The sequence below is a fragment of the Rhea pennata genome, chromosome 4, assembly GCF_028389875.1.
Source record: "Rhea pennata isolate bPtePen1 chromosome 4, bPtePen1.pri, whole genome shotgun sequence".
NCBI lineage: Eukaryota > Metazoa > Chordata > Aves > Rheiformes > Rheidae > Rhea > Rhea pennata.
This window is the reverse complement of record NC_084666.1, coordinates 20109149-20128372: the sequence shown is the minus strand read 5'-3', so window position 1 is coordinate 20128372 and position 19224 is coordinate 20109149. Positions and strand designations below refer to the sequence as shown.

At 40.4% G+C, this 19224-nt stretch overlaps 1 long non-coding RNA gene across 1 annotated transcript in view; it reads left to right on the top strand.

Annotated features, from left to right (window-relative positions):
• The window catches only part of LOC134139454 (uncharacterized), a 52122-nt gene extending 51916 nt beyond the window's left edge, over nt 1-206 (top strand). The window contains exon 3 of the long non-coding RNA XR_009958164.1: nt 87-206. This is a non-coding gene — a long non-coding RNA (uncharacterized LOC134139454). The remainder of the gene's footprint in view (nt 1-86) is intronic.
• The last annotated feature ends 19018 nt before the right edge of the window (nt 207-19224 follow it).

Sequence of the window (19224 nt, the reverse complement as noted above, 5' to 3'; positions counted from 1 at the left end):
TGAATAATTCTCTAGAGAGCATTGCAAAACACAGTGTTTATCTAGATAGTATTCTATCAGAATAATGTTGTTACTATTTCTTTCAGCATGCTGTGGCTAAAGTACATGAAAAAAATCCAAAGTAGAGGATCATCGTGGACAATTAAATGAGACATGAAAAATCATGTGAGGAAAGAAAAGAACAAAACATTGTCTTCTTCAACAGCTGTTGCCATTAATAAAAGAATTGTTGAAGATTTGTCCAGTGTGAAATTCAGATATGTTAGAATTGAACCTGTAGGCCATTTGATTGGTAGGGAACATGCAAATAGATGGTAGTAATGCCTCCTTTAGGGCCTTTGATTAAAAATAGGCTCTGGCTAGGTCTTGAATATATTGGAGCATCACAGTAAAACTGTGTTTTCATGAAAGGTAGGGAAAGGGGGAGGAGAAGAGTGCGGGATGATGTAAGATTGCACAACTGCTCCGCATGGAGTGAATCTGCCCCGGCACTGAGGAACTGTTTGAGGAAGCTGGGAAAAGAAGAAGGGTGTGCCTGGCGAAACCATGCCTACGAGAGCCACAACCGCATATTTAAAATAGCATTGAAAAATACACTCTGGACCATATCTGTTGGGTTTGTGTGCAATAAGCTTTTTATATAACTCCTTTAAATTAAACATGCATACAAAAGGAAAAACAAGAGCCGCTGGTGACATAAAGCACATCCCTGCTTTCCACACGCCCCTCTGCTCTAGGTGACCTGGAGCTCCCAAAGACAAGGCTCTAGCTAGGTTATTGTCTGACTGAAGTATCCTCCCGAGTGATGCACAATGACAGAAACTGTTTAATTCTGATTTCGTAGAAAAAGAAAGAACAGGCACACAAGAAAAACATTCATTCTCATTCTAAATAAAAAGAAATATGTGGGCTTTTGCCTCATGAGTATAGATAGGTCAGAGTCAGGAGTAACAGAGTATTCTGGTAAAATAAGGCTCCATTTTCTGCATGACAAAAAATATTTCATTTGGACAGGGTGAGAGTTCTTCCAGTGCTAAAGAAATGAAGAGTGGAGAAAGCCATGCAACTAAAAGCAGCAGCCTGACTAAAGGTCTCTTTCTAAGCAGTTATATACAGGGAGGGGAAGCAGATGTGGAACTGCTGCAACCACAGCTACCGTTTGAACTTGACAACATGCTTCAGGGTGCAGTAAAATGACAGAATGAAAATAAAAGAGAGCCTTGGAGTGATTCATTTGAAAACAAGGCGAAAAGCCCTTATGTAGCTTCATGTTAGCCCCTATTTCCAAATGGTTCAGAAAGCCCTTTTCTTGGGGCTCTGGTTGCACACATACCCCAAGCTGAGTCAGTTCTGACAAGTGAGAGCCTCCCTTTCTCCTCGCATGGCTTCTTCCTCTTTTGCACATCTGGACAAGGTCTTGCTTGGGGAACAGCACCTGCTTATAATCCCAACGTTGTGGCAACAGACTCTGGACTGCTCCTAATGTGAGAAGCATATTTCCTAACCCTATCCCCCATTTGAATGGTCTTACTAGTGCACTTAGTGTCCTACCTCAGGGCTATTTTTGAGTTCATTTAAGCTGAGTGATGACAGGAAGCAAGTACCCCGAGGTGACACTGGAATCAGAGGTTTTCGTTGTATGGAGCCAGTGCAGTCATCTGAACAATTGCTGAGTTAAACTGAGCCCTGAATAAACAGCACATAAGGCAGCACATCAGACAGCTGAAAGCCAAATACACATGCAAATGCTGTGTCTCTATGTTGTAGAGCTTCCTGTGTTGGGTATGATGTTCACATCCTTAAAATTGCTAGGATAGGGCTGCTTCTAGTCTCCTCACTGAGGTCTCACAGACTGTCAGTCTTCTAAATTACAGACTGTACTTACCAGGCTTATTGCAGATAATTTGCTATCTGCTGAATGCTGGCTACAGTGAAATGAGCAGGTGATTTCCTGAAAAGCTGCTCTTTTGTCAAAGTCTATAAAGCAAAATTTAGAATAAATCCCCTCTAATAATTGACCAAGCTGAGGAAGGACTGCTTTTATTTCTTGCTTTTCAAGAAAGGAGCAATGGCCAACACCAGCCTTGTCTAAGATGTCATAACTTTGCTCTTACAACATACAACACTCTCTCAGTCTCCTGATTTCCAGCTTTGCACAGTCTGAGAGGCAAAGCGAGCTCCATTTCAGAGCTGCATGGACTTCAGTTTGATCAACTAAGACTTTCTGAGCAAATAAGCCATTCCAAAGTTTCCAAGGTTTGGCAAACTTTGGTGGCAAATTGACCTTGTTTTCACCTGAGGCACCAGTGTCCGGCACAATAGTAGGATAGATCCCGGCTTGGCAGAGTTACTGGCTCAGATTCCCAGAGCTCCTCTGCTGCATCTGTGCACCACTAAGCTGAAGGTATGAAGCACAGGTTTCTGTGAGAGATGTGAAACACTGTGACGAACTTCTGGAAAAGCTGCAAAATCTCCTTCACCGGCTGTTTATAATGACAAGTTAAAAAACACTAGTCAGGGTAAGTGTATGGATACCTGATCTGCATCAATGCTGGGCCATTTCAGGCCCAGGTTCCTTCCAGCACACCATTTCTAGCTTGCCAAGAGCTTCCTTTCTCTCCTGAGAATCATTCCTTAAGGCTGAAATTCTCCACCTTAGCTGCCTTATTGCACTGCTATGAATAAGCCAGTTGAACCTGAATAAAATTACTTCTAGCACTAGTGCTTCTAGTTACTTCTGACTTGTCTTGTATGGGCAGTAAACCTCAGGATGATGTCATGCCTGTGACCTCATGCAGCAACTGTGGCCTGACACCACCTCAGTGCCGCTGCAAGAGCTTCTCCTCATACAGTGGGTGACCTTAAAGAGGCCATTTCACTCTTCTTATGACTATTTCCCATCAGCCTTGATTTATTAATTACACATAGAACTACAGGAAGAAATGTGGTCAAACTACCTTTTGGAGGGGGGGTGTCATTTTTTAAGTTTCTATGTGTATCGGTGCATTATTACAGAAAACTTTGTTCTTGTTGGGGAGCTCACAACCACTTCTGGCCTGTTAATCAGCTTGAAAGATAAGAACGTTACAGGAGGGAAAGTCTACCAGATGCTCCAGAATACTTCTGAAGATTGATTGCAAATATTTTTTGTTGTTTAGATTGAGCTGACTTTAGATTAATTAGAACTGCTGCTAATAAACAGTGAATGACTTTATGCTCAATGTTTCTGCCAGTTACTTCATTTAACTGTGTTCACAGTGGTAGTATTAAAAAAAAAGATCTTATGGGAATCATTACATTCCCTCACTGTGAAAGGATTTCTTCTTGTTTATCTTATAAACTCTTGCTGCCAGTTCAAGCATTCAGCTTTTGAATAGTTCCCAGTCACTTTCTTGGCCTGCTGCTGCCAATTCTCACTGTCATCACCCCATTGCCTAAAATGTGTACAAAAGTTGCCATTCAGATCTCTAGAATTTTGCCTTTCCATTAATTAATTGTACAACTACTGTTACTACTATAATACTATATTGCAGTAGGCTCCTCGTGTATCATGGCAGTAACATTTTTGATATGCAAATATCAGCAAATTAATATCACAGCTTACAGTGGTTGTAGTATTTCACCATGATTCATTCGCCATGAATAGAAATCCAGCAGCAATGATATCTACAGTCTAATACTCACTTTCTGCCCACTCTTCTACCTCAGGCCTGCCTTCAAACATTGATGTCCTTCAGCTTCCTCAGTTGTGAAACCAGGACCCTGAGGCCCTTGTATACCTTCTTTATGAGGTTTGCGAAAAGCTTTGAAATACTGGGATGAAAGAAACTAGCAAAATCCAAAGTAAAGTCAGGAATTTTATTTGTTTGTTTGTGTCTTATCTGGAATCTATGAGATCAGAAGGTCCAACTCTTAATGGCTTGGTAACAGGAGAAAAAAAAAACATAGGTACTGTAAAGGATTGGAAACAAAAAAAGTTTAAAATAGGCTTGCCATCTAGAACTTGCTGGGTGTTTGTTTAGCTGTCTCAGAGATCTGCAATACTCATGACCTGTCAGTGCAGCTTGGGTTTCCCTGAGCCCATTTTGCTCATACCTCGAGGCAGCCAGCCGTGAGCCTGCTCTTGTCTGCAAGTCAACTCTCCATACCAGCCCCAATACATATGGCTAAATTCACCGTATTCCCCATCTCCAGACTGGTATGATTAATGTCAGATCTGTTACGGTAATAATTTTGCATCTTACAAATACTGCTGTACTGCCCTAGGCCCCCATCTACCCCAGCTCACAGACTCGCGTCCCTACAGTCCCTCTTCTTCAGGAAACTCGGCACTGATTACTGCATCAGAAGGGACTCATGGTTTCTCAACAAAGCAGAAAAAAATTATGACTGAGCAGAAAAAAAATGCATTTTGATACCCCAAAGAGGAGAAGCCAGGCTAGTTCTGCCCTTGGAGGGGAGGGGACAGGCGGACGCAGGGCAGATGCGGAGGGAGGGCAGAGCCCCGCAGAGCCCCGAGGGCTGGCTGGAGCACTACTCGTGCTGCCACCGGACGAGGCCCTGAGCTCGACATACCTCCCGCCCTCCCACTCATCTTACTAAAGGCCGTGGTGAGCAGCCCAGGCGCGGAGCCCTGAGGGACAGGGGACGCCACAGAGCCACACAGGTGTTTTGCTGTCACCAGGCATCTGCCACCTTTGGAAACACTCTGCTTCACCTGCGCCAGGAGATGACCCCAACCAAAGCATACCTCTAGAACCAATGCCATCCTGCCATCGTCCCCCCCCAACACTCAGCACTTCAGCAGCTCTCATGGTGAATGTGGGTCCACCAGGGCACTGAGAGCCCTGGGAATACAGAAGTCATCCTTGTCCATGTAGCCTAAATCGTTGTCTCCGACAGCACTTAATGCCAACTTCATCTGAGAAATGCTTTAGAAAATCTGTGCAAGCAATTAGGGGATGAACCGCCTCCAAGGAAACTTTCTCTCTAACCCTTATTAGTAGTTAGAGGTTGGCCGCAAAGCAAGTAGCTTTACATTCTCAGACTTGCAGACACCATTATGATGGACACCACAACTGCAGCCAACCCAAAACAGATACACAGCGCTTTGTTCAGCAGCTTGGGTGCACTGGTTCAAAACGAGGTACTGACACTGCAGCTCAGGCCTAGATTGACACGGCCTTATCTTCTCTGAGCATTGATCTTTAAGGGATTTTTTTAAAGGGATCTTTTTCCATCTAAAGCCAAAATAGCTTGATTTTAACACGATTTCAAATCACCCTTAAAGCCAAAAACATTTTCAAAAGATCTATGAACATTTAAAATGAAATCTGTTATGAAAGGCCATGCATTTTTAGGGGTTTTAGAAATATTTTTTATTGACATCTCATTCAGTAGTGCAACAATACTGTCTGATAGGACATGCAGTGTAATTCAGTACCCTCAATATTCTATTACCCAGTTCTCATATTTTATTTTATACGACGGCAGCTGCATCTTAGTGAAGGCAGAAAACTCTTATTTTATGGATTGAAAAGTCTTCTGTTTATACTGCGACAAATTTTCTACAGAATTTTTCAACAGAATTTCCACTCCACAAGAAGTTTTGGACTGTTTTCATTCTGAAGGAGAGCAATTTGTGAAACGACAATATTTTCCATAAAATGAAAATCCTGGGTTTTAACTGGTTCCTGTCCTGAAGCAAGGAAGTATGTGACTGACTCCTTCCTTCAGTGTTACTCCCAGCTCTGTTGCTGATTCTGTCCCTTCCTGTGTTACTTACCACCTTTCAGCTGAGGATTTATGTCTACAAGGTTAGCAGATATGATTCTGAGTATGGCTAGGAAGAAGATTTTGTGAAATGAGGATGTCATTTTCAGAGGTGTCTCTCTTCAGATCAGAATGACACTCTGAAACCAAAGTTGAAGCCCTAAATGAAATATATATGGTTTATGCTCAAGCCCTTCATTTTCTAGGTCAAAAGGTTATTATGATCAGGTCTTGAAAGGAGTTGAGTCCTGAGTTCTGCAATTAGTTTGCAGATCTTTTTATTTATATGTACAGCCTCATCTGTAATCATACTTGCACCACATGCAAAGTCCTGTTTGCAATTCATATAAATTATTAATTCATGGCTTAAGCTGCACATTTCCTCAGTTAGTCACATTTCTTAAAGGCTTTTCATTACTGCAGCATATGGAAGTCCTCCTTTCCTGTAGTACTATGAAGTGATTAATTGTGGGAATCAAAAGGTGTATAAAAGATGTAATTTAGGACCAAACTCAACATGGACATTTCCCTAGCACAAACATGAAGTAAACAGTGGAGTTAATGAATGTTAATACTACTGCTAGCTTCTCACTATATGAAGACAATGCATTTTCAGCTTGTCCCATACCAAATGGACAACAGGAATTTCAGAACTGTTTGTAGGGATTAATGACTAGCAGGGAGGAGCTGACAGCTCAAACGCAGTTGAGAGCCATCAGTCACAAACAGTCATTAATTCTCAGGCAACACCCAATGTCAGAGTTATTACTGTTACGAACTGTTGTTTAAAATCTTGCACATGAATGCTTTTAGGGATAAGCAGTTATAGTCAGCACGTATGGGGCATTTCTAGAAAATTAATGCCTTGTATGTTGGGCAGATTGCTTATGTCAGCTCTCAGTATTGCTCTCATCTGCTAATATAATTTATTTTGGATGATGATTGTGGTTTGTGTGCCCATACACTCCCAATACAGGACATTTAAATCACATCTGTTGACTTTTCAAGAAGTGTGTCCCCCTCACATTAAGACAGTACATTGCAGAAGATAAACCCTACATTCATACCTCTGACACGGCCCTTGTAAAAAACAAAGGAAAGAATTTTAGACGAATCAGAAATTAAATTAAAATGTCCCCAGAGTGTTGCAGGTTATGTGAGTATGCAAGGACACAGGAAAGTACAGCAAACTGCTGATAACAGGCATGCCCAAACATGCAGACAAATGCCTCTTGGACACACTGCAAACTTCTCTAAAGTGGGTTCAGGACTAGTAAAAATGTGTAAGTTAATTAAAATGTTATCAGTGCTAACATATCTATTTTTATCAGTTGTATGAAATTAAGCTGTTGTTTCAGTTCAATTCCCAGCAAAGTCCTATCTGTATCACATACGTCATCATCAGAAAAGATGTCAGTTTGGCTTCCTTGTTGGAGAAGCCAAAACCTAGAGAACCATAGAAAGTTAAGCTTCCCTTTTCCATTAGACTTGCTTGCTCCAGGTTGCACTGAAGAGATGCTCATAGCGAAACACAAAAAAGCTGTTCTACCCCATAAATGTCTCTCAGGTGTCTCAGGGTGCCTATTCAGTGCCTTTCAAAAGTGCAATACTCATTAGCTTTTAAGGAATTGAAAATTCATAGGCACATGAGCATCTGCACAGGTAAGCCAGGTAGCCAAAAGACTAGTGTGAGTATAGTCTTCTATACCTCAAAGTCTGCAAGAGGACATCCATCTTTCCCTCTTCTCTCTTTCAAAACTTCTCTTTGCCTTCTTCCAAATCTGTTTATTTTCCCTACAAATGCCAATAGGAACAGGTATTTAGAAGTCCTATTGAGATCAAGGCCATATATGATCCTACCAGTCCCTAGTATAAGATTATATCTAATCTTGCTTCACACGTGCTGTCTATGAGGGCATAGAATTTTAGAAGTGTTTAATTGCTCTACAGCGTGAACTTAGATCTTATTCAGACAGAAAATAAAAGGGCCAGGAAAAGAAGTAAGGAAAGAGTTAAATTCTCAGATAAAATTGAGTACTTAAGCCACCGTTATAAAACATACAGACATCCATGCAAATTCAGCAGTTGTATAGCTCAAGTGATAGGAAAAATGCCTGATCTCTAGGTGCAACAATATATTTTATGCACACCTGTTTGGGTGCGCAGCAACTCAGATTCTTGATCTTGCAGTGAACTCTTTGTCAGCAGGTCCCTGTGCGTAGGTGCTTATTTTTTGATAATGTAGCCTCTAAGTCTGCCTTCAGAATAGTTTTAAGATTTCCATGAACTTTGCTCAAAAATGTGCCTAAAGACTTCCAAGTAACAAACATGCTTTTGCAATTTACTGAAACTTTCCCCTTGTGTTCTAGAGAAGCAACCTCCCCATTACTCACCAGAGAGACACACGAGCCAAGAAGGAAGGAAAGGGAATCAGCTAATAAAAACAGGCAATTCCCCTCTTTAGTGTCTACACTTAGTCATTAAATAAAAAATAGAAGCAAAATTCAAACTTTTCTATTTTTCCAAATGGGTCACTGCCTCAGTGAGGATTGAATCAGGTTTATTTGTATCTTGGTTTTGATCAGAAGTTTTTGCAATTAGCTGCTTTGTCAAAAGAGTACTACTGCACTTCATATTGTAGCAGGGCTGTTGTGCCTATGAGATACTCTGAATCCTTCCAAAGAAATCCAGTCTCCTAAGTATATCTTTTTACACTTCTTCAAATGACTAATGAACTATATTACCCAATAAGCAAGGGGTTTGGGGGTATTTTTGCCAGATACTAATTTTACTTGGAAAAAATTAAGTCAAGGCCAAGGCACAAAGTTCAGACTGAAATCAAATTCACTTTCCCCTAAAGTCTGAGCAGGTTGCAGCCTGAGGTTTTCAACTGACGTTTCCTATTTCGCAAATTTTCAGTGTTCAACTTGCTTGGGGTTCCAGGCAATTCATCGATTGGGAGTTGTAAAATGAGATTTTACAAGCCATATGTAATGCAGGAACACAAGCATAGCTGATCATAATGTCCTTTCTAGCCTTAAGAACATAGCAGTCAAGTAGAAGTGGAATTTTTCAAAGGAAAATGTCGGTTGATACATGATGCAATGGTAATTTCTGTTTACTTCACACTAAAATGTATTCAAACCACAGGAGTGATAGTCAAATCTTACTTTCTACAAGGCAGTAGCATACTTAGCAATGCACTAAATAGTATGAATTGTAACTCAGGAATCCCCACTGCAAGTTTTCAAGAGGTGAAGTAAGAATATAGGAAGCAGCAAAAGCCAACCATCTAATTTTATTTTCTTCAGTTATTCTCTGAAATCTTTCTCCACAAGATCACTAGAAAGATTTTAGGGGGTACCTCCTAATATGCTTGCTACATCAAAGTGGCCACAACATGGACATCCATAAACTAATCAATGTTACATAGTCAAGGAAGCAATCTTTCCATGCATCCTGGCCAGAGAAAATTCTGAAAGGCTTTTTGGTGCCAAAGCAGTTGAATTAAATTATAAATTGGCTATATTTAGCCATTCCGCAAGATTTCAGTTTCTGAATGTCATTTGACTGCAGATGAAGATGCAAAATGACTCACACTCACAGGTCAAGTTAACATACATCAGCTGAGTCCCAGGAAATACCTGCTCGTACTCTTCCAATCTGGCCAAACACAGGGCAGTATGGCTTAGTTTAGCCATCTTTCCCCACAGGCAAAGCTATGTCAAATTGTCCTGCATTTTCCACGGGCTAAAAGCATTCATACCGGAATTACCACGTGTCAGCTGACAGATGGTAACTTATTAAACAAATCCAGTGTGTTGAATAAGAGTTCAACCCCTCAAGACCTCCGAGGCTTTGAAAAGAAAGAATTTATATTGTATGCCATACATCTTCCACCTACACTGCTAGGTATACATTTGCAAGTGCTCTTTGGATATAAGATGCCATATTTGCAAAGTAAAGTAGACGTGGCACTTCAGCTCCTCTCCTCCCTCCCTCCCTCCTGCTCTCAGGAATTATCATCCTATTGAAACAAGCAGCTATTTGGCACAGCTGTAAGTGTGGTTACATAACAAAGCCAAAGAAAGCAGCTCCCACAAATCCAAGCCACAGATTAAGACCAGTTTTAGAAGATAATATGTATGATAATGACAATGAGAATTATTCTATAAGAAGGAACAACTCTCTGGCTCCATATGCTCACAGTAATTATATGTTTAAAAGGCTTGTATGTGAATATTCCAAAATACAATAAAAAGCAAATATTGTAGTCAGGATGCCATTTTCCATTCATACTTGTTACCCGCACCTACAAGCCTGTGCTGGAGGTGAGCAAACTAGTCTGTGTGGGGCATTCCTTGACTAACCTAAGAGCTGTCTCTAGAAGCAATACTAACAGTATTCTGTACCTGTATACACAGGAAGGTGATGGAAGGAGAAAAGGAAGAAAGGAGGTAGACTTAAGAACTGAAGAGACTTGAACTTCTTCTGGAATTCTGAAATGCACCTAAAGATTCTTAAAAATTCTTCACTGACCTAGAATACGGTGTGACTCCTTCATAAGGCAAACATATTTTAGCAGCAGATGCACAGCCACGTTTTTCTGTTTGCAGGTACTCAGTATCAAGTCTCTGGAGATTCCTGGTACATGAAACATTATTTTTCTCACATCATTTGTGAAATATGTCTCATTGCCACCGTTTCTAGCAATTTAAAATGAGTCATAAAAGAACGAGTTGCTTGTCAGATATGCTACCTACATGTTCTGCGGTTCATGAAGCATGTGTTCTCCAGCAGAACTTGACAATCAGCTAGAGGTTCTTCAGTGTTTATATTCACTTTATGACTTTTTATTATTGTCATTAACGAGGACAAGAATGAAAATGAAAAGCTATATGCTTCATTAATAGGAACTAGAATACAAATGGCATGATTTTGGCTAAACTCAAGTAGAGCAGTAGCTGGGGGGCAATCAGTGAAAAGAACAAGAACTTTCAGATACTGCAGTTCACAATATTCACAAGTTTAAGTGTTACATGTGGCTTGGTGTTCTAGTCCTATTATTTGCATTTATCTTTCAGTCCCAAGAGCGATGTAGGAAAAAATGCTAGGCTACAATTTCATAAAATATTTCATAGAACTGCAGTTGTTTATGAATGACAAGAAACATAAGTGAATTTCAGACATCCCAGAACTAGAGTCACAGCTGTCATAAAGCAGGACAAAAAACAAATAAGCAAAAACCTCACCCCAGTCCTAAAGCTAAGTTGTAACATACAAAGCACAAGAACTGATTCATCATTATAGCATGAACAGTTTTCTCAGATATGTTGGCTTGTTGAGTGCTGAGAGAGGACCAGCCAGTTTGCCTAGGACAAAATTCCTCATGTTTCTTCAGTCCACAGATCTCCTTGTCTGTGTCTCCTTGTCACAAAATGGAGAAACAGAAAATAGAGGATAGCAGCATTGCCTCTGCTTAGCCATTTGAGACCAGAATCTTCTACTGGAGAGACGACCAATAGAGAAGAAAAAAAATGTAAGCTTTTCACTGAAAGTGGTCACAGTGAAAGCACACCGGCCGAACAAGGTACATGCTCTACAGGTCTTATGCATAGGACTGAACGCTTAGGAATGGCCGATGTAGTGAAACTAGTTTTCTGGTTTGATCAGGACATTATCAAGCCCAGCTTCCTTCTTTTACCACTGATTTTCCAAGTGCTCTGGAGCTTTCTCACCAAACAGGTCTGCTCCAAGAATTAACTGGCTCTCCAGAAAGTTTACTCCAGAAATATTCATTTATCAAGGCTTTAACCAGCAGCACAGTTACCTTATGTTAATTATCATCAAAATGTAAATTCCAAACTACAACCAACGATAGGAAATTCGGGGATAGCTCAAATCAATGACTCAGACAGACTGAAATCACTCTTAAAAAAAAAATGTAGCACAATAACCAGAATGCGTAGTTCATTATGTAAAACAGCTATCAAGCTAGATGACTTAATTGAAATGTTAGACTGAAGCACTGGGTTCTGTGAAGAATGTGGGACTGGTAAGATCAAGTGAACTTGCATAGGAAAAAATGTTCCACTCTTCAACAGATTCTATTACCTGTTTCACAACTGCTGGATGATCCCATCCCATATATGTACATCAAAGCTCAAGAAAAGTGGAGAAAAATTAGAAGCATAAGCTATGAAACAGTTTTGTGGCTTTCTTTTTTGGTAACAGTTAGAGAAGAACAAGTTTGCCTGCTAGAAAGATAGATATAGCCAGCACCTCATTCAGAGAGACTACCAAGCTCCTTGAAAAATAAAGTTTTTCCACTCTTCAGGAAGGAAACACTAAACCCTGAAGATTTCTGCAATTGTCATCTCATTCCTGGGCAAAACTATTAAAAAAGCAGTAACCATAAAGTGTCAACAGCCTGCAACTGCCAGCATCTGGAGGCCTCACAGTCGGGGTTCAGATCAGGACACAGAATAGAGACTATCTTTATTGACACTCAGATTACCACTAACAAAAGTAAAAGCCTGATACTCCCTTATATAGCCATAGGCAAGGATGCAATAAGCCATCAAAGAATGGATACAGAATGGTACCTGCAATGTCTTGTTTGAAGCAGAGCTCAAACTAACATTAATTACATCTTCTGTCCAGGCCTTCCCCTACAGGATCACACTACTACTCTTCTTCTTTAATAGAAGATAGAAATACACAAGATTGTTGGTGGATATTCTACGCTGGTAGACGCATAGTGGATAATTCTGGAAGACACACTTATTCTCAACAGAATTTGACAAAGCATGGCTTTGACAAAGTATGGCTAGCTTAAGCTGGACCTAGTCAATTTTGGTCAGACTGGGTAAAAAGCCTGAAAATACACCAGAAGCCTTCAGATCCTAAGTATCGCAGTTATGTGGTGCATCAGAACCTTGACTGACACCCTACTAGGTTGGGTAGCCAGATACTATCACTTCCCTTTTCTACTCTGAGAGAAAGCTTGTCACTTACTTCTTAATACAGATCAACCCATGCCGTGGTCAGCTCCAGCCTTAGGTAGCCTGATTTGCTGTAGCTAAGCATCTCTAAGCACTAATAAGATTTCATCCGTCCTCTTTCTCATAGACTCAGACCACAGTCTGTGTATGGCCATTCATAAGCTTTGGAAAGTAGTTTAAATATTCGTTCCTAATTTCTTAAGTACTTAATGGGCCAAACCCCAGAAACTAAAATGAAGCAAGCCTCTGCAGCTCCTTTATCCTCTGAGATAACGCAGTCACAATATAGCAAAGTGTGTTACAAAAACCTTCCATCACAAGGCTAACAGAACCACCACAGCTCTTGTCTCCAATAAACCCCAAACCACCTTCCTGCCCTGCAAAGCACTCTACCTGAAGCACGTTTTTAAATGAATAAGAGAAAAGTACCAGAAACAACATGAACTCTATTAAGGATTTAGCTAATTTTTGGAGAAAGCTTTTGCACACCACAGTGATACCAATCCCAAAAATAGATTAGTTCAGCACTGAGGAGGGAGAAATAAAAACAGGAATACAGACAGAAGAGAGTTATAGTAACCAGAAATGGAAAATAAACAAAAGGGAAAAAATAAAGGAAAAGGAATACTTCTTTTAATCTTGTGCGAAGAAGGTGGTGAAGGAAAGAAGGGCAGAAGCACAAGATGATGAGGTGGATTTCTCCGTTGAGTACCCAAGATACTACTCAGTTGTATGGTGGATATAATGAAATGTAAAGCTTCCCCGTTTTAGGTGATACCCTATCTTTCTCAGAAAAACATGAACCACCCTCAGTTCTGAATAAAAATACGTGACTAACGTATATCCGGGCAAGACTGAATGGGACATTTCTGTGCCATTCTGGTGATATTGAACAGCTGGGATGGACCTTCAATATGTTTCCATGTTTTGACAACAAAGAACTAGTTTCTCCCCTTTCCTCTTGTATTTTCTTTTAGACAATCCCCCCCTGGCAATTATGGAGAGGTACTCCTCTTGCATACTGTACAGTAATGTACATTTTCGTGCTCCTTGGAATTAAGCACTGACTTCATTGTGTGGAGAGTCTTAAAAAAATGTGGAGGTGTGTTGGGGGGAAATCATTTCCAAGTGACATTCCAAGCTCCTCCCTCTTGTTGGCTCCGAGGAGTAATTACTCAGCTGGAAAATGAAACAACGCTGCTATTTTAGTGTGGCTTAGGACCTTGGGCCTGGTTTCATGTTTCAGATTAATGCTTTCTGTGCCTTCTGGAAATTCAGAAGAGCAGAAAAGCCACTCTTCAGATAGAGTTGCATCCTGTAGTTGCAAAGCATTCTGAAGAAATGTATAACTTGCTGCCTCTTTTCTATTTTGCTATGTCCCACTGAGACAGAAATAGTTATTTTACCTCCCACTTGAATGAACTTCTAACCTGCATCTACAAAGTCACATCTGTTCTTCCTGACCCTCTATCCTGGGTCTCTGCTTGCTCTGTGATGAACACTTATTATACTTTGTTGCAACAAACCAATAAAGCCAAACAAACTAAAACAAACCATCTAAGTACGAACCAACATAAGCCACATATTGGCATCTGAAAAAATCTAATCTTCTGATCCCACATAATTCTAGTCCTAGCAGAAAGTGACTGGCTAGAATCCCAAAATCTTTAAATAAAGAGCTGAAATTATTTCTTCAGCATATTCTTTAATATTTCAGTAAACAAAGCAAAAATATTCCAGCTACAGTTCTACTATTTCTTTTATTCCAGCATGGTGGTTACTCCAAGAATACAGACACACCGGGACAGTGGTGAAATGCCACACAAGGGAACTTTGACATAACATACCAGTTTGAGGAACAAATAAAAGCAAGGTACCACTTTGCAGAGACAAGACAGACTAAGACCAAACTCTGGAAACAGAGAACTTTTTCCAGATTGTGAGAGTAAAGAATAAGAACTTCCAAAGGCAACACAATCAAGGGATAATCAACAGCTAAGGAAAAAATAACTAGAGCATTGACTTGGTAACTTGCCCTTACAATATAATCATAAATCAGAATGGAATAAACTATGGACTCTGTGAATATCTGTAGCTTCCTTGGATCCGCACTTTTAAAGGAGCATGGTAGGAAACACATTGTTTTAATAGCATTCAATAATCCACTTGTTCCATTATTTGTATAGTCTAGTAATGTCATAGCTTTTAACACAGGAGTTGCCATGCCTGCTCAGATACAAGGTCCATCTAGACCATGATACTTTCTTTTAAAATGGTCAGCAGCAAATGTTCCCAGAAAGGGCACCCACAAAAAAGCCAAATGTGGTATACTCTACAGTCTTACTTTTTACCCCAGCTCTCCATACACTATCTTCTTCATCATTTAATAAAAGAGCAGAGACCTTTTCAAAAGTCTGCATGTGCTTCAATGTACCTACAATAACAATCTATACTTCTATAAATTCTATCAAAAAGACAGTTTATGAGCAGAGCAGAACGAGAAGAATAAATTCTCAAAGCTGTATGAGATGCACCTATACATCCCACGTACAGAGTTGCCAGCAGTAACAGCTATTAGCAACTATACTGGGCAATGTCAGATGCCTTGGTCTGTCCTCCCCTGACAGGGTGATCCTCTGTGTTTGCAAAGCCTGGGAATGTTTTCACTAGACAGTGCAAAAGCAGACACACAGTCACACCTCAGATCTACCACACGTGTAAAGATGGAACTAATACCTGGATGATTCTGTAAAGTTTAGAGCTCTTAAAAATTCTGGCAACATGTACTTTGCTTAAGCTTTACCAAGATAAGCATACATTTAATGGAGTGAGTGCAAAAGTAAAATCTCACTACTTCAAACGATTTCTTCAGCCTTTGGGAAACCTGCTCTCTTAAAACGATTCACTGATTTCTAGCATGATGCCTAGAGATCATCAGACTCCTACAAAGCTTTGCATATTGTCACATTATTTCTCCTGGTGATAACATACACAAAGTTGGAAATTGCCATCCCTTAGCTCTAACACTGAACAGAAATCACTCACCAGAAAACAAACTTTAATTCTCTTTTCCGTAAGAAAATCCATAATTCACTCTGTCAAATCAGTAAAAGGACTAGTCTACCACATGCCTCACATCCAAGTTACTCTTTGAAATCCATAAAGTAATTCAGCCCTATTTGATAGCAGTCATAAGAGAAAGCAACAGAACTGTGCTCCATCAGGTGAGCTTTTCTTTTTTCTCTTCTCTGAAGTGCCCTCTGAGTACTCTTATTCTGCAAATGGGATAGGACATGCCACCAAAGCAGTGCCATCACTTCCTTCTGTGTGTTGCTGAGTCCCCACAAGCACAAAATGTCTTTTAATCACAGCTATCTTGCAAAAGTGTCAACAGGAACTGCTTTTGTCAGAACTGAACATGGGTTTTGGCCTTTATTTAGTGAAAAAAATTAGGAAATGTTATTGCACTCTGTCTCTCTCCAGAAAACTGTGGAACTTTGAACTTTAATCTGTTTTCTGAAGTTTTCCAGTATCTGCCATAAGCTGCTGCTTCAGGGAGCTGTTGCAAGAACTGTGAAGCAGGTTTGCAGGGGACAATGCAAACTAGTGGCGAAGTGTCTGGTGCAAGGACGCAAGGTGGTGACATATGAATAAAGACGACTGCTGTTCACTCTTGTACCAATATTATGAGTTCATTTCTCTAGGCAAAGCCACAATGGTCAAGATGTCTCTTTTTTCATCAAAGATAAATTGATTTCGAGAGAAAATCAATACATACACACACATACATATACATCTACATGTATGCTATCAAGCACAGAACTTTACTCCAGAAAAAAACTTCCTTTGTTGAAGCCCAAGAGATTTCGTGAGATATTCCAGTCCCATGCCCTCGGCTAGCAAGCTAGGAAACACACAGATCCTTAGAGCAAATAAAACAAGAGGCACCAAGTTGCCTAATTATTTAATAAAACACTTAAATAAAAGTTCAGAATCTTCAGGACAATTTCGTAATAACCCAATCAGTTAATACAGCTTTGGACTGAACATCTGTTACTTCATATTTTCCTGTTTTTCACATCATGCCAGTAAAGTGATTTTTATTCAAGATTACTGAAATTAGAGACAATTTATGATGCAATATATGGAAAAAAAACCAAAATAAATTCTGTCCTTCAGTTTCTGAATGACAAGGCAGCATTTTAAGAGTTCTTCTAGGGAACTGGAAGGGGTTCTGCAAGCCCAGTTGTTTCACTGGCATTATGGCTGACATACGTGAGCCAAACCTTCTGAAGAAACCAAGACTGAATTTCTCTAATACCAACCAAACATTATGGCCAACACAAGGTCTGGATTCTGAAAACTGAGCTTCATCTAAAATAAATTTAGAGATTAAACAAAACCTTTCCACAGAAAGTTTTGAAATAAAATCCAACAAAAGATTTCAAATTTAATTTTGCAGGTTCTTTTGCCCTCTTCTCCCTGCTATGGAATGTAACAAGTTCAGTGGAGTCTAGTGGATTTTCCTTCCTTTACTATTGTCATGTCTGTTGTTTCACTTACTCTACAAGCTTCCTTTGAATTGGGAAACTTAGGGAGCAACAAAGCGTCATGACTGTGGTGCCCTTACAAATTCTGAAATTACAGGGCAGGAAAAAAGCTTATTTTTGCATGTGGATACGGAATACAGCTGGACATTATAAAATTTGGCGGCACTCACTCTTAAAAGGAGGGGAAAATTAAGAATATAAAAATAACAATTTTCCCCTTGTTTTTAACTGAAAATTCATTTCACTTCAAACCCAGTGGTGAAATGCCAACAGCAACATTCTGACATTCATTGTAATTGATTTTTCATTTTTTCACTTGCTGTATCCACTGCTGTAATAGAGCTAGTGTGCAGGAACTGTAACCGTTTTTATTGATAATCACAGCACTTACAAGAACTTGGATATTGTGACAAAAGACATCTAAGAATCAGGACAGACTTTACCTTTTAGAAGTGAAATAGCAGAAGCTGGGAGGTAGTTATCTAAGCAGAGTAGAGCCCGTTCACGTGGGAAACCCTGACAGACTTTTAATGTTGGGGTTATCCCCAGATATGTTCTCTAACAATTGCTTTATCTGCTTTTCTCCCACATTTGCATCACTTCTCCTGTCATCTGTGTCTCGTTCCTCTTTCTGATCGTTCTTCTTTATCTCTCTTCACCATGTCCCAAGCCTACAGATGTGCACTGCTCCCTCTTTATTGGTGCGCTTACTTCAAAGTAAGGAGCTTTACTGGGGCCAGCATTAGTTATCTGCACTGAAAACACCTTACAGAAAAGGAGTTTCTCCTCCTCTGCTGACTGTGAAGCACAAAATATTCCTCCTGAGGAACGTAGCCCTGGGTCTCAGCACTACCGCTTTTTCATTTCTATTTCAATTTCTTGCTGCAGGAGTTCCACCTAGAAATTTATTAATCCCTTGCTTGTGTCTACTTATTTCTCTCCAAAAAAGGAAATAACCTATTTCTGGAGACCAAAGATTCCTCATCGCCCAGGAGTCATGACAAATTCAGCCCTGGGGAGCAGTGGTGGCTCCACATTAGCCAAAGTATACACTGAAATGCTGTTCTGGTGCTTACGGTCTCCAAAGAAGTGTCATGTGGCAAGGATGTCACTTGGTACTTGATAGTTTAATCAAACCCTCGGGGTTAGCAGACATTAATTATCTCGTAGTCCAAAAGCATTAATTCCTTCCCAAAGTGACATCATTTAAGTATGACAAATGCATGTCCTTTCACTTCCCTGACTGGAAAGTGAACACAAAATAATTCATCAACAGTATCGTTTTATCAGCATTGCCACTTGGGCAGAAAGCATTACATGAGCAGCAAATATTGCTGTGCCCCCGGGGGCAAAAGCCCGGCCTCCGAAGCAGACTGAATCCTCTCCCATCGTTCCATCTTCTCCCTAAGGCTTGTTAAGCCACAGGTTAGTCTTGGTGACTATCTATTTATAAGTAACCGGCTTGCAGGTGTTTGGCCCCCCGCGAGGTAAGTGAGGTTACTCAGGGCTTGGCTTTGCAGATGCCGAGGATTTGGAGGGCGCCTGGTGCACAGCGTCCCCTCTCCCCGATCCCCGGGACCAGCGTGGAGAGCCCCGGGGCCAGCTGGTCCCTCACCTTCAATCCCTATCCAGAGCTGCGGCCGTTGGCTCTTCCTGACGTCTCCTTAGCAAATACAATTTTCCATTTAAAAGCACTCTCCTGAGGCTTAAACTCATCCCAGTCTGCAAGGAGAATTTCACTCAAATGGATATAAACACTTTGATTTTAAAGCTAATTAAGCGCCAAGTGTCAAATCAAGTGCCAAGCTGGCGCTTATGTTTTGCACTCACCTTTAACAAATGGTTTTGTTTGCTGTCTGGCCAGAAGATAATTTTGTCTGACTACACCCAAGAGACAT